Source organism: Drosophila melanogaster, chromosome X (genome assembly GCF_000001215.4).
Source record: "Drosophila melanogaster chromosome X".
NCBI lineage: Eukaryota > Metazoa > Arthropoda > Insecta > Diptera > Drosophilidae > Drosophila > Drosophila melanogaster.
Window position 1 is genome coordinate 19,362,707 of NC_004354.4, and position 17,262 is coordinate 19,379,968.

General features: G+C 39.8%; 1 protein-coding gene across 4 annotated transcripts in view, besides 1 other annotated feature; it reads left to right on the forward strand.

Annotated features, from left to right (window-relative positions):
* The window catches only part of kek5 (kekkon 5), a 118,734-nt gene that overhangs the window by 9,526 nt on the left and 91,946 nt on the right, over window positions 1–17,262 (forward strand). For 3 of the 4 annotated variants that reach the window (NM_001258817.2, NM_167647.3, NM_133154.5), the window contains exon 2: window positions 261–315. The gene's annotated coding sequence lies outside the window, so the exon portion shown is untranslated. Of the gene's footprint in view, window positions 1–260; window positions 316–16,506; window positions 16,575–17,262 lie in introns of all 4 variants that reach the window. The other variant, NM_167648.3, reaches the window with a different exon arrangement.
* Window positions 8,851–9,111: a mobile genetic element.

The following is a 17,262-nucleotide window of genomic DNA, read 5'->3' on the forward strand; positions in this document are numbered from 1 at the left end:
ATTACCGAAAGAAGTCCTCTCAACAACTGTGAGTGCTTTCATGAATTCACTGCGGAAAACGAGGATGTGCCTTTTGGAGTTCGAATGCGCGCTGAAAAGCGACTTTTTCACCTGCTACCTGCTACTTGTTGACTGAAAACGGTTAATTGTAGTGGGAGTGGCTGAGAAGCACATAATGTTACATATTTTTATACATATGTATATGTAAATATCACTAAAGATTGCTTTATATTAAAAATATCTCGTTCATTTCTTTTCAGACTATACCTGTAGCATTGTTCAAACGCAAATGATTGGCGTCAAATAATGAAAAAGGTAAATACATATATATTTTTAAATGCATATTGAAACACCTATGGTCCTGGGAAATATCCTTGAGGCATATGTTTTTGGCCTGTTTTATAGGGAATATTATAGTTACATTGGTAATTATATTCGTCTCGCATAAACTGTCGAGAATTAGCAAACCCCCACGTGTTTCCAGGTAATAAACGGCGCTAATCTAGGCAGTATATATGTAACATATATATATGTATATGTATGTAGGCCAGAAAACACACATACATGCATATGTGATGTGGCCTTATCAAATGCATGATACCGGCTGCCAAGCAAGGCTTGTAATTTTTAAATTAGAATTACGTGATGTGCCTGCTAAATTGAGATTATTGAACGGTCGGAGAGCCAGGCAAGTGGCTAAGAAAATGTTGTTTAGAACCAGGTCGAGAAGTATGGGACATTCTGGGCCAGAGCAACAGCTTTCCAGCCACGAAAACATTGCGCTGATGTGGATGGGGAGGATGCGGATCAAGTCGTGAGACTTTTCATTCTTAAGAGCCAAAATGTTGCTCTAGACATTGGCCCACGTTTTGCTGAAAAGAAAAAAAAAAAAAATAAAAACTGAGAAACTAAAACGGAAATGAGTGCGGGGATGTTGGGCTTAGGTGTGCTTTCTCCTGGCTGTTTTTAGAGTTGATGGGTGGAAGGAAACCCTAAAATTAAATAGAGATGAAAAATTACAATATATGTACGTATGTATATATCTTGCTCAAAGCGGAAAGGTTGAGAAATAATCAACTGCGGTGAACAGATGTCAAGGTGGGGCACAGATGGCAGGGCTTAAATACTCCTTACTTTCTACTCTTTTACCCCAATGAGCATGCAGACATTGAGAAAATGGGAAAGAAATGTGATATGTGACCCACAAGTTGGTTCTATGCGTTTCAAAAAAAAAAAAAAAATTGTTCGAGTGAATATAGAAATGCGCTCAGTAAAACAGTGTGTAAATGTGCATAATAATTTCCCACGATTTTTTTTTTTTTTCGAAAATTATTCTCAACCACAGCGTTTAGAACTAAATGTAATATATGTATGTATGAGAACTGAGAATTGAGAAAGTGAAAGTGAAAAGGAAAACAGCAGGAACATATTCTCCACGCGCACTGAAAGTACATTTCACGATTGAATTGTATGGACTTTATGTTATGGGGTTGCAGACGAAACACTTCCCCTCACCACAGAATGCAGCACATTGAGCACTCGATATGAGGGAAACATGGACCGAAATTCGTTGTCGTCAAGATGTCTGTGGGTGAGTGTGTTAGGGTGAGTGGCCTTTCGGGGGTGGATGGCTGCTGCACATTCCACAATGTTGTATACAAACAAATATACATACATATATGGTATATATATATGTTTATATGCTATGCAAACCGCGTCAGGCGATTGGAAATTAATGAAATTTTATATAAAAGTCCACACCAAATTGAAGTATGAATGAGCGGCATGAAAACCCCAAAACACCCACTTTTCACTTTCCACTTCCCACTTTCCACCCAACACCCAATCTATATGCTATATATGTGGGCCATTACAAAAAGGAGCCGGAGCCAGATGAAAGCGGAACTCCATTACCTCCGGAGCTGGGTAGCTTGGGTAGCTGGGTAGCTGTGGAGTTGGGGAAATTGTTGCCGGGGCTAATGCGAAATTTGTATGCAGTCCAAACAACGGCAGTCATTTCTTTTGTTTTGCTCTTTCTTTTGTTTTTTTTGTTGTATTTGGTATTTTATTTAGCTTCTTCGCCTTTTTGCTTTTCCAGTTTTGAATTTGATTCTTGTAGGCCTGCTACGGATTTCATTTTCCTCGCTGAGAAAAATAACAATCAAATGTAATGTTTGCCCTGCGAAGGGGTCCAGGAAATTAGAAATATCCCCTTGTATTGGCACTGACCATTACATGAAGTTAATACTTTCAGTGCGTAAACTTCATTAACGTTTTATTGACACAATCCAGACACAAAAAAACAAACAAAAAAAAACATAATTAGCAGGCACGTGAAAAAAATACGAAATGCAGGAGCAATTAAACCAGAGGCAATTGGATTTTATATTACACACTGACTTTTGGCAGCACTCAACTTTTTAGCAGCTCATTAAGAAGTTTGTGTGTTTTTAGCCTTTTAAGCCAAGCTACCAAGTGTTTGCTTTGCATATGAACCAAAAAAAAAAAAACCAAGTACATATCATCGGATCGAGGAAAATGTTTGCTCCGGGCACGACTCTAAGTATTAAATTCCTTTAAGTCTATTATTAAAAATAACCGCTTGTATCCCACATATGTTTAATGTTGTTTATTGGTTTTTCCTTTTTTATTTTTCCCCTTATTTTGTTCGCTGGTGGCAGAAGGCCAAACACAACAACAACTGGTCTGGTGGCAAAATAGAAATATTTGAGTTTTATGAGCAAAAAAAAAATTATAATAGGCATATGCCGTGCTGCCTGCGTGGCTCCAAAATGCCTTGCCAAACCCAATTCCATACGCGGTTTTCCTTTTAATTTTGCATCCTTGTTTTGGGAAAAATGTACGCCTTTTAACGATAGGCGCTTTGCCCCTCTGAGAGAACCATTTTGTAGGGGCCAAATCTCCTACTATCCAGCCCCTGCAGGTTGAACGAACGAACGAACGAACGAACGAAAGTTGGGGAATCCAAAGATAAATCTCATTATTATGGCTTCCGTTTATTTTCGAACGCAAAACGCATACACGAACTTCAACTTGCCACAGCCACACCATTTTAGCATCAGCATCAGCATCAGCAGCCACATCCACAACAGTCTCTTTTCCCCTTTGCCACAACCAACCGAGTGGCATCGACTTCCACCGGTTTGGATACCCATCTCCGGAGACAAGTTGCCAGATTCCGGTTCGTAAGATTCCATAAGGACTCACTTGCTTACAAAGGGAGACGCGATAGTAGGACTATTTTCGAGTGTCCCAAACTGGAGATACCTCCTAATCACTTACTCACTCGAATATATGATATATATGTATATCGCTGTGCAATGTTTATCCACGGGTTATGGTATATTGCCAATGAAATATTATAATTTAATCAGCTTTGGCAGATTGGTGCTTTTGACCCCACTTGTACAATAATAACACATGCATCTAGATACTTTTTTAATGACGGAAACCAATGTGGTTACATTTAAATTGTATTTGTACAATTTGTAAGTGCATTTAATCTGCTGCTTTTATGAATGGATTTTTTTTTTTAAATTCCATTGTTATAGTGCGTTAGTTTGTTTTTTTTTGCAAATAAGAAATTAGTCAATTAACAAGTTACCGTGACTTTCTAATACGAAATCGAATAATATAGCGTATTTGTGCAGCAATATTTGCCTATCGTAACATTTTCATTTCCAAACGATTATTGCGCTAATAAACGTTGGTTTTGGCCAACTAAATAAAATGCAAAATAAATGTAATACATTTCTAAAGACTGCCTGCCCTTGGGGCCAACGAAGTACTCGTTGTATTTGCGTTGCTAGCGAATTTGTTTGCTTAAATACAAATAGTGAGCTAAAACTATAATATGCGTGCATTTTTTCCATTTACAGCAAAGGTATTTGCATTCATTTTTCTTATATGTGAAAGATTGATTTCGATATTTGTGGTGGTTTCGTTGCACACTATGCATAGTGGAATTAACTTTATCAACTCAACTACAGTATATTATGGTATATATTTTTTGGCGGGCTAACCGAAATCAATACATGCGCACATGCTTAAATTCATTTTATTAGCCCAGGTAAATGCAAATCTTTCCGGCCAAATTCCACTGACCACAAACAGTAATACACGATGCTGTATCCCAAACGGATTACCAACCATATCACCATCATATCACAACATGCGTTCGATGACCTTTTTGGCCGGATTGCCGTGGATGGTGTTTTTGGCTTACCGCAGAAAATGTGTCGCCAGCAAGAAAAAGTCCGGGTGCGTTGGCAAATTTCCATGAATTTGGCATTCTATCATCACTTTATCGGTGCGGTTCGGTGGCGAATGAGATTACTCGAGCAGCTTTTAGTTTCTGGCGGGTCAGATGGACCCAGCGAGTGTGTGCTATGCCACCACTCGCTCCACTCGCTTGAAATCCGGAAAACACACTAGTGACATTCGCATTTCCATTTACTACTTCCTGTCAATTTTTCTTAGGCACTCGCTCCTTCGAAATATTGTGACAGTTTGCAATAAACGCACGGGATGGGAATCGAATCTCTGCCTGGTTGACTGCCTGGTTGACTGCCTGCCTGGCACCCAAAAGGTTCTCCTCCAGCAGCAGCACCACTAGCACCACCTGCCCACTTGCTCATTCGCCCGCCCCTTTTATTTTATGACCATAAAAAGAAAGCAAATGCACCGAACTGGTGTTTGGATAAATTTATACAGCACATTTCATGCGATCAACACATAAATATTATTATACTTTATGCGAAAAAAACACGAATCTTTCTCTCTCTCGATATATATATATTGTATATACAAAAGTAGCAGATAATGGGCGAATGTATAGGGAATATATAAATAGCGATGGTGAATTTCTGATCAAATCAAACAGTTTATTTAAGGTACCAAGTAGAGCCTTTGGTCATCAAAATTCCCTGGCCACAAAAAGCTGAGTACAAAAACCGATTTTAGCAAGTGTGTTTGTTTGTCAGCACACAGCCATCACTCTTTCTTTTTTTATTATTATTTTTATTTTTATTTTTTTTTTTACCAGTCGCTTTGCTTTGTGTCTAATAGTTATAACATTTTTCGCAGCTTGATGCTTATCTTAAGTCGCCTTGGGCCATAATCAACGCTGACATGTCGACTGGATGGGATGGAATGGGATGGGTTGGGTTGGTATGGGTTAGTATGGGTTAGTATGACTGGATAACTGGGTGACTGGAGGATGCCTGAGGTGTTGTGGGTTTTTGGAGGGGCGCCGAGTGCCGAGTGCCGAGTGCCGAGTGCCGAGTGGCGAGTGGCATATTGAAGGGCATTTGGAATTGGGACCACAAAGCTCCAAATGCGTATTGCATACATAAATTTGAGTCGAGTGTAGTACGTACGTTTTGCTCACGTTTGCTGCACAAAATAAATCTTTGACAGACAACCAGGCGTTTGGATGAGGATGTTGAACGGATGACGAAGGATGGTGGATGGAGAATGGAGGAGCTATGTATCAGCCTTGTAAAGGTTGATATAGGAACCGAATTTAGTCTTTGAGAACTGCCGGCAAACAAAATGTGTACAGCATTCGCCCAGTTTCGCAGGGGGTCATCATGAAGAGATTGGAGCCATGAATGCTATAAAGAATTTTGCTGCTCCGAACAATACGCTTTTCGACGCGTTTTGCACACAGCTTCAGATTCCGATACCGATTCAAATTCAAATACAGATACAGATACAGCATTGCTGGGTGAAATGAAATCTGAAATCTTCATATATGAGTTACCAGTTTGAAAGCTACTTTTGAACTAAACTTGTAGTCTTAATTGGATTGATATTGGACATCAGAATGCTATGGACTTCGGACAGCGCAAGAGTTTCAAGAGTTTCGTTTATTCTGATTTAGAACAACTTTTTACTATGTAGAATTTAATTTCGATTCGATTTTCTTTACTGTAAAGAAACTAATCATCGAGAGAAACATTTTCGCAAATATTAATTGCAAGGAATGCCCGAATCGAATCGAAATGTTCTTTGTGGGCTTCCCTCATTTTGGTAAATTCGTGTGTTTCTCGATTGATTGTTGTTATCATTTATTATTGACTCATTTTCACATTATGGCTTATTAATAGTCGAGCGTCACAAATGGCAAACAAACTTGTCGTGAAGATCAGGAAAGTGTGGGAGAAATCAAAGTGGAACCAAATCGATATGTATAATTAATGTGTTAATAAATGCGTTATGCATTCATTTATCGCTGGCTTCTGGCGATGTCAGGCTTTTTAGCCCACAATCGTCGTAGATGGAGAAGGAGGGAAAGCGATTAAGATAAGTATTTTAGACGCAACTGGAAAAACATCGATGCGCAATGCGCCTCAAATGAGCCGAGCAATGTGTCGCGCGGCGACCTGCTTTCCGAATCGATAGGCGCAAAAGAAGAAGAAAAGCCGGGAAATCAGGAAGGCAGAGGAAAAATGCCATAAAATGTAGCTGAGCCAGAAGAAATACGATAGCATATATAAATTTATTTAAATGAGCGCTACGTGTAATGACTGACATGGCAGGCGGACTGGAGGACTGGGTGAAATGGGGGTGATTGGCGGAATGGATGGGTCGAGGAGCGCTTCCTCGTTGCCTGGTAGCTAATTTACCAATCGATGTCATTGATACTAGCGCCGGTAAGGGAATTCAGCACGGTAAGTGCTCCAAGGGCCCGAAAGCCTTGTATTACCCCACCATTGGATTGCTTTAATTAAATTTCGCATTGATATTTGCTTGGCTTTTTGATTGCGCGACGAATTGCTCATAGCGGACAGACTGAACGGACAGCCAAAGAAGGATGGACACGGTGACGGACTTCTTGCCTTTGTTGTTTCCTGTACATTTCGGCTTTCGACCGCGGTCCGTGGAGCATGACGGCGTGCCAGGTGGCCAATGGATGCCATGTAGAAGAATGAGGAGGAGGAGGAGGACGAGTGGTGGTGACGGTGATGGAGGCACCGGGAAATGGCTGCAAGCACGTGAGCACCAGAGAAGAATTCTTGATTCTACACGAATAAAAACAAACAGCACGATATCGTTTCGGTATTTGATGTACGCAAGTCAAATGGATATTTGAGTGGGTAATAACGAACTCAACTCTGTCACTTCAAGAAATCTTAGCATGCAAATATGTTGAGTTTTCATTCCCGTTGAATTGGAAACTTTTTTTTTAATAAAAATATAACATTTTTTTTTTTGGCAACTTGGCATGAGATTCAGTTGGTATTCCAATTTGAAAACGGTTGAATTCAAATTATATTTATTTTCAAATTAAATTGCAGTTTTATTCAACTATTATAATATTTAATATCAGAAGTTGGTTTTCCTCCACATCGAAAACTGTCATTCATTGAAATATGGCTATTATCGAGGTTACTAGTCTGGTCTCCAATGTAATTTATATTTGTATGTATCATTTGGAATTGCCACTCGTTTCTCGCAGTGTATCTGGCTGGCTCCACACATGGGCGCGTGTGTGCTCTCCACTTACCGGCGTACTTAATTCTTCGCAGTTATTCAGGGGCACAGAGAACGCTTCACTTTCCTTCTATTTTCGCCGGTGACGTAATTAATGATGCTAGCCGCTGAAATTTTAAAATGAATTGCACTACCAAGCAGCAGCTCCTTTCCATTTTGTTCGACGATCAGAGGTCTTAAAGTCAAACTTCTATCAACTGGCTGATGAATTCATTCAGTTTCTACGCAATGGAGCTGAAATTTTTATATTGATTTTTTGTACTGAACTCTTTACTCAACTCTATTCTTGATAATAATATTCAAGCCTGATAATTCTAGTAAAAAAAAAGTTGGTGGTTTCGTTCAAATTAAGTATTCTTGGACGTCAGTCACGATTTCAACATCACGTTTATGTGTAGCCTCTCGAAATACTTATGCAAATAATTATTTTAACCTTTAACTACTTCGTTTCACAAGAAGCGCGCATTTTGACTGAAGATCAAGCTAAGTTTAATGAAAAGTCGTATTTCTAGACAATGAACTTGAGATCTTTTGATTTAATATACTTTTGATGTACAATAATTAAGGAAATAATTTCGAACTAATGAGAACACATTCTTTTTAGCTTTCATGTTTAGAATATTGAATTTATAAGTCTAGCGTACATATATTTAAATTACGAATTAATGCGATTGATTTAATTGTTAAAATTAAACGATTAATGCGATTGATTTAATTGTTAAAATTAAACGATTAATGCAATTGATTTAATTGTTAAAATTCGTATTTTTATCTCTACAAGTGAGATTGATATATCAGTTGAAATAAATCCTTTGCACTTTTCCGCATTCCGGAATGTAAGAAGTACATATACATAGTGGTGACTATAAGTAGGCTATAATAGTACTTGGATATAATTATCCCCCCAAAAATGTATTCATCTTGATGATCTATGTTCTATTCTGGCTGGCTTCCAATCCGAATGTAAACAGTGCAAGTACAGTAGACCATTGATATCCCCGACCCGACTTTCTGGTCACATATTCCCTTGTGTTTTCCGTTCCGTTTGCTATACTATTGGAGCCCAATTAAAATTCCTAAATGCTGCTGCCGCTCGGCATCTTGTTTGTACACACAACATCTTCGGCGATCTGAGGGCTCACAGCCAACAGTTCACAGCTCTACAGAAAGGGAATAATTTATGCATTTCTCGTATATATGTATGTACATGTATACACTTTCCCTGCGCTGGCTTTATTATCGCTCCGATTGTTATTTTCCGTTGGCTCCGCAACGCGCCACTCACAAAAAAGAAAACCAAAAAAAAAAAAAAAAAAAAAAAAAACAAAACAGGAGAGAATGCTATAGTCTATCAGATACCCCTTACTCAGCTAGTGGAAGTGAGAACACGAAATCTCATCATTTCATCATATCGATAGATATTTTAGAAGAAAATTTAAAGACTACAAAAAAAAATATGAAAAAATATGATAATCTTTTTCAAAAGTGGGCGTTAGAATGGGCGTGGCAAAATGGGTCAACAAACTTGCGCTGCATGTATGTATGTATCTAGAATCTGTATGCCTTCTAGCTGTTATAGTTCCCGAGATCTCGGCTATTGATCCTTATCAAAAAAAAAAAAGGATTCCTTCTACCTGTAACATACTACGTTGCAACGAATCTTATATACCCTTTTACTCAACGAGTAAGGAGTATACAATTTGTACTTTTGCTTGGCATTCTGACTCAACGTTGCATTGTTTACGGCGTGTTCCGCTTCTTGGTGGCACCACTCGACTCCACTCCGCCACTCCATCATACCAGCACTCCACTCCACTCCACTGCCCTCCACTTGATGGTGGGTCAAATGAAGTGAACGGGTGCCGCTGTGCCGAAGGAATTGGTGGCGGGAATCGGGGGAATCGCTGGGGAATCGCTGGGGAATAGGCAGCTCTGGCACAATTGTGCTCATAATTGTTTATCTAAATTGACTGCAGACCTCACTTTAAGATGTACGAGTTTGTGAACGGATGTATGTGGAGGTACAGTGCGCATGCAACTCGATACATGTAAATAAATACACACACACACGCACATTTATATTGTACACAGAACAAACACACATCCATATTGACGTGGGCCGCAACAAAAGTACGGAACGGGCGCACATATCGATGCCCCACTGTGACCCATAAGAGTCATCGCCCTGGGGAGTGTGAACAATGGAATTTAAAAGGTTGAATTCAGGAAACTTGGCTTTAATTGTGCTTAATTTTGAATAATTGATCGTAATGTGTAAAGTATAGTTCAATTATTTCAATAACGATTAACTAACTACATTATGCATGCCGATTCGATTTAACAAAAGCGACACCATTTCATATTCATTATTTCTGTGCAAATAAAGGGAATCGAAGTGAAAGAAATTGAGAGCGCTAGTTTTTTTTCCCAATAATAAAAAAAAACATTTTTAATTGCAATACATATTTGTAATATGTAAGTATATATATTGTGACATAATTTATTCAATGCTCATTAAATACTTATGTATGCATGTAATTCAAACTCTTGCTAAAAATTTACCAAAGTAAATAGCCTGCATTTTGACTGCTGCTCTTTTGTTTGAACTTCCGCCACCTCAGCTATTGTTTGCCATGGTCGTGGGAGAGGGGAAATGGGGATGAAAAGATACTTTAAGAACTGTAAAACTGTAAAAATCAAATCAAAATAACAATAATATAAAGGCGATTAAACCACTTGCTGCTGCAAACTGAAAATCAGAAAAGTATAACAACTTTTGCAACACTAAATAAAAAAATAGTTCGATAATATTTGAAAATTGTTAAATTGCTTGTTTTCTTTTTCGAGTGTTTAGTTGTGATTTGCATGGGATTACGAGTAAAGATAATACGAAATACATGGCAACTTAAATATGTATCTTGTATCTATGATGCAGTTAGTTGCAACCATTTGGCATGTGGTTAAACAATTTCCTTTTGCCCAAATTCGCCAGCGTCGCATGAATTGGGTGGCTTTGGATTGTGAAGGTGGTGGTGATGGTAGGTGGTGGGTGGGTTGGTGAAAGGATATAGGCTCTATTTTCCATTCACGTATTTAAGAATTCGTGAAATTAATAGCTTCATGAGCATTCGGATAAATCGAAAAAAAAGTTGCACAGACATCAGGACACAACTCGCACTACTGAGGTGTACGATGTTGTTGGTATACTGAGCATTTTCCACATTTCTTCCTTTGGCTCTGGCCAATGTATTTTCATTTTCATTTTCATTTTCATTTGCATTTGGCTCTCTTGTTTTTAGCTTTTTGCGCCCCTTTTACTTTTTGCGTTTCTGTTCTGCTCCTCAACTGCTGCTGTTGTTGTTGTCATCCGTCGTTCGTTTGGTGCGAGTGAAATGCAAAGCAAACAACAATTTGTAATTTCCGTTGTTTCCCAGGCCGGCTAGAGCTACCCAACCACCCAACCACCCAACCACCCATCTAGCCATCCAACTATCTAAAGCTCGACCAGATGAGGCTAGTGTTCCGGGGGGCATTCCCGGGATAAAGGATGGAACAACAAGGGTCAGATGATGAGAGGGGCTAGCTGTTGGGCGTGTCTGTGGGGGGTGGGGGGTGTTGCGTTGGAAACTATTCTACGCTCTTTTAGGTGCAATTTTCTGCTTAAACTGGATGAAAAAAAAAAAAAATCTCTGCACTGCTTTGCTGGGCAAGCAACTTTGGGATGGTAAGTCTTGCCATTTCAACCCACCATCGCCATCGCCATCGCCATCACCATTGCCATCACCATTGCCGTGGTCGTAACACGTCCGAGAGGCGGCATATCGGTCCAAGTTTAGGCCAAAGTTATTTGGAATGCATTTTCGGTGATTGAAGATGCATTGCCCGCAACTCGAGTGCAAACTGAAAAAATGCCAAACGACTAAGGAAAATTTGACCCGGAACCCGAAACCCGAAACTTGAAACCCAAAATTCGAAACTCGGAACCCGCAACCTCTGTTTGCATACCATTTTTGTGTGCAAGAAGATTTGTCTTTCTGCCACAAACTGTGGAATGCTACACCTTGTTTAGTAGGTGAGCAATTCATAATTACCAAACGTTGGTGGTAGCACGGCATTTCGCTGAAATCAAATGTTTATTAAGTCGACAGGCATGGCACAATTTCAAGGAAAAGGGTGAATTTGATTGCATTTCTGGGCAATTGAAAATACCAATGAAAATGAGAATGTAAATATTGAAGACCAAAATGCATTGGAATAACAATTAGCACAAGGATCTCCTGGCACTTAAGTCAAATTAGTAAGACAAACAAGTCGAGATGCCAGAATACTTGATATAGCTAAGCTTTTGACTCCAGAATGGCCATTAATGTGCGATCAAACAAGATGCAGCAATATGTGGCAGATAAATTAATAAAAAAAAAACATTAGGCGTTAAAGGAGTGAGGATGCATGGCCATGTTTGCTTGTTTGCCAATGCTTTTAGGCCATGTATTTGCAGTTTGATTTCGGCACAAAGGGCGCTTTGAACTGCTGTCGTATTTGCATTTGCTCAATCAAACAGAGATATTTATTTTCTTTTTCCGTTGAACTGATGTGTGCAATGATTGCACTTTCTTATCGGGTCTGTGAAGTGCAACAGTATTGAAGATATAAATATTTAGCCATCTTGCATTGACGCACAAGATTGGATTTTTTTTTTAAACAATAATAATATGGGGAGTGACACTGATACGTTGAATCAAATAAAGGGGTGAACATTTTAAAATTCCCTCTACAATTCTTTGAGTTTTTAAAGCTATATTTAGTTGGAGAATTGGCTTGGCATTATTAAGTTAATTCCTTAAAAAAGAAAAACCAATTCAATGCATGATTCAGATTGGAAAACATAGTCTGACTTTCAATAGTATTTCTATAATATTTCTTTACTCGTACGTGAACCCTTTTGAACTGGTATCTAGGTAATCGTACATAGTGCGTATATATATATATATGTACATATATATCTGTAACTTTCCGTGCACACCCGTGTTTTGTGGTAATGTTTAAGCTTGTGTGCTGTGTGTTGTGTTGGTAAATCGTTTGCGTACGTGTGGCTAATGTGTGCGTGCGTGTGTGTGTGTGTGAGACGCAGGGAACAACTGAGCCGGCACTAAAAGCCAAACAAAACATGAAAACTGTTCAAAGATACCGACTATTTGTAGCTGCATTTCTATCGGAATCTATATTGGGAGCTTCAGATATGTGCAGTTCTTCGTATCCGACTGCGTCCATTTCTCCACTAACCCCTTCGCCCAAAGTAAAGACACGCAACTTCCACAGCCGCATCACGATACCCACTGCTCCAGTACGCCACCCAATCAGCCAACCACCCAACTGCTCCATTCTGCTCACTTGGCCGTCGTTGTCGTTATCGCTGTCTGAGCACAGTGAGCACACAATGTAAAACGCAAATATTAACACGGCTAACCGATATGCCGTATATACAGATACAGATACAGATACATATACAGATACAGATACAGATGTAGATACGGTCACAGATACAGATACACCCCCAAAGGCGCAAATGGAGGTAAAAGTTGTGGCAGAGGTTAGGGGCCAAAGACGAGGGCACGCACATATAATCGGATACGACAAATAACCGTTCTCATATTAAATACTGTGCCATACTGAATTCTAGAATCCGGGCTTAAAGATTTCAAGCTTAACAGATGGGAAAAAGCCTCGAAACTCATAGCTACATTATGTTCATTATGTTCAAGGGACAACACTTCTAATGACAACATTTAGGCATAACTATCACCTATTATACAATGCGATTGTATATTATCTCAAGAGAAGGCATCTTACAATGCGATGCACAATGTTATAATAACTTGGGCTCAAGAGCAATTTACATAAATGTTGTATTTATAAACTATGCTAGCTAGTTAATACAGATAGTAAATATAGCCTTTTCATTTTTCTGCTTGCCAAATGCACGCTTGCCTTGTTCGCCATTCGAATTAGTTATTCGGCCAGAAAGAAAGACATTACGATTGTTTTACAATTTCCTTTAATTTCATTTTCATCGAAAGGTTGGCTAAGTTTTTGTTCAAGTGTAGCCTGAAATGCTGTCGTTGCCTGGGAACGGCTAGTTGCATGTTTGATAGCCACACAATTTGATTTAGTGCTACTCGAGCGGACACAGTGGGCCAGCCTTCTTCTTCCATTTCTCCAACCTCATCGGCTCTGCTCCATGTGCCCCATCTGCCGCTTTTTCATGAGGAGGTGGTCCAATGGTCGAGTTGAGCAATGAGAGGAAGAGCCTGCAGCAGACATGTGCATAAATAATTATTAAAGGCAAAATGCTGGCACGAGAATGCGAAATGAAACCGCAAAAAAAAAATACGCAGAGCAAGCAGAATTGCACATAGTTGGGAGGAGGTGAGGGGGGGGGGGGGGATGGGGGCTTGTGAAAGTTTGTACATTCATAGGGGTGACTAAAAACGCCTGGTAATTGGATGCGTCTTGTTTTTAAATCGATACCTTGAAATGTGGTTAAATGAAATGCCTAATATTCGTGTATACAACATACACATACATATTGTACATTAAACTTCAGCTTCATAATTAAGGATATGCCGCATTAAACCATTCACTAATTAAAGTGTAGCCAAACTTCCCATATCCAATAGTTGCAATTGCAACCGCATTGCAACAACGTGTGCAGCAGTGAAAACAGCAGATCGCAAATGAATCTGGGTATCTCGTGTTGGATTATTCGAGCCGTGTATGTGTATATGTGTATAAGATGTGGGAATTAGTAAAATATATAAACTAATTAAACTAGATTCTGCCCTTGCACATTGCAGTGGTCTTGTTTCCCTTGCTTTCATCTGCTTGCAAATCAAAAGTAAGTCAGTGTTCGAGTTGATTCGAGCTACCAGCTACAAGCTACAAGCTACAAGCTACGAGTTAGGAGTTACGACTAGGATTGATAGGCCCTAAGTGCTGTTTGAGACCTTTGTGGCAGTTTTGCAAACAACACGACTTATGCTTTGTATGCCGCCGATTGCAATGACCATCGAGGCATTTAAATTCTGTCCACTCCGGTGGTGGATAATTGAATGAAATGTGCGGAGCATGGTTGACATCTTTGTAAGTGCGAAGCTATGCCATCGACTGCTCCAGCTGCACACACAAAGATGTGAGGCTGCTCATTTACAAAATGCATTCAATAGAATACATTCTGGGTGCAATGAATTTAGCACAGTGTAGACATACCACATACCATTTCATATACAAATGTGTATCATCAGGCTGGGCAACTTCAAAGAGAACTTAAACATCCGATGCACACGACTTAACATCCGTCCCGTTAACATGCCCATCTTTATAAGCAACGATTCCAACCGACCACCCACCCATTATCACCATCATCGTCTTGGGCAAATTATAAATGTTGAATTGAAAGCGCTCTTCTCAGCCACCTCCTAACCGAGCAACACTCGGCTAAATTAGTTAAGTACCACTTTTACACTACACAGCAGGCAGACAGTTTTCCCGAGTGTAGATCTACAATTTAGACCCTAAGTGGATGTGGCAGAGGTGTTAGTTGAGGTTAAACACCCGACATCGGCATCCATATCGTCATCGCCGTCGTCGTCATGAAACAGAAACAGATGCGACTGTGACAAGCGGACCATGTACAGGAATCTCGTTAACGAGTTCTGGGACTGTGGGTGCAAGTTTTCTACGTGCCGGGTCTCGAGGAGATTGGGCGGCGAATTAAGGTGTCGCCAGTTGCCGGTTGCGCCTGTTGGCCAAAAAACTTGAGCTCAATCAATTGAATTAAAACTATACGCCGCTGCTACGCCGGTGACAAAACCATCTGGCCAACTGCTCCTCCTCCTCCTCCTCCCATCCTCTGTTTGTCATGGATGGGTTTGCTTATGGATGGATGGATGGATGGGATTGGAAAGGGGATTGTGATTGGGTTGGATTCGTTTGGATTGAATTGGATTTGGGGGTCTCGGGTTTGGTTTTGGGCTTGTCCTGGCGTTTGCGTTTGCTGTCCTTCGGTGTTTGTTCTTGGGTCTCTGTCATTTGATCTCTGAGGCGATGGTGCTAATGCTGCTGCTGGGTGAGATTGGTGCGAATTTTTAGGTCATTATTAAATTGCCAACCGGCGGGCAAACAAAGTGGCGTCTAATGAAATGTCAGTTTGGCGTGGAGATCAAGCTTAAGCCACTTCAGCATTAAAATCGACTCACTCTGACACGCCATATTTGTGCATACTATTATTGCATTTTTGTTTAATCTTCCTTCACAAAATGTTCTCATGAATTCAGCTGTTTTTCGGAATGCAGCTTTAGGTACGTTGAGAGTTTGTATCATATATATTCCATTTGATTTTATCATTTTCATTTAGAAACAACATATAAAGTACATGTACTCCACAATTGAGATTTGCTGCTAGACAAGCATGAATCGCTCGAATATCTTGAATCTAGCAGCGAGTGTTTGTCTCACTGTCGGTTTCTTTGAGTATTGCGGTCTTACTCGTTATTTATTCGAGTGTGAAGAACTGAAATCCTGAAATCCTGAAATCCTCAAGACCTGAAGACCTGTAGACCCGACTTCATCGCAAGGAGCTTGCGGCATTCGCCTGCGTGGTTGAGTGCGTATCTCTGGGATGGCAAAAAGTGTGTGTGAGTTTGCATAAGCACCACCCATCGAGCTCTCATGCATATTTAAAACGCTAAGCAAACAACCTTCAAATCGAAAATGCTTTCGACCATGGTTTCAAACATTTCATTTGCAGTCAGCAGCCAGCAGCCAGCGATTTGCGAAGGATATGTGAGAAGCGAAATATTCTCGCCTGCTCATCGAATAAATGGTGACAATCTCTGAATCTCTGAAATGTTCCTGCTAATTTATTTGATCTGCTCCTTGGATATGAACGTACTAACTTCCACATCTCCTTATTATTTTTTTTTTTTTTAGTTGAAGTGCTTCAAGCTTATCTATTCTCCCAGCTACTTTGTGTGACAATTAGCAGTTCCCAGTGGACGGTAAGATTTACCGTATGGCTAAATAATTCATTTGCTGGGCAGGCACAGGCTCACCCTGATTACTGATTCCCTTCCCGGGAATCATTCATCAATAACACATGCTTGCATTTTTTTGGTTTTTTTTTTCTTTTTTTCTTCTTTAATGTGCCAATGTCTTAATATCAGGGAAGTAGTACATACATATATTAGCTGGCAAATAAAAACAAAGAAGACGCTGTGTGTGATTCACGATTTTCCCCTCGATGCTTTTCACTCGATTGGCGAGGGTCAGTCAATCCAAAATATTGTTATTGAAGCTAATCTTCAGTTTTTGTTTTTTTTTACGTGAGCGTGTTTTTTTTTCGGGCAGCTCTAGAATTGAGTTGCCCTGCCATTTCATCATTTTATCTGGATTCTATTCGTTGCTGTCTCTCGTTTTTCACGCTGTTCCGACAACGACTAATACAGAATTATTTCATTTCTCTGTGCGCTGAGCTCAAAATGCATTAATTTTCATTGTTTTTTTTTGGTTTTTTTGGTTTTTTTTTTGTTTTTTGTGGCCAGTGATGAGAACGAGGGATTCGGTGGAGGTAAATCCGTTGCCCAATGGCAACTCTTGTGAAGGAGATTAAGATGACGAACTGCAGGTCACGCGAGTGGAGCAACTTTGTCGTTGGCAGAAGAACGAAATGAATGGACATCAAAGAAG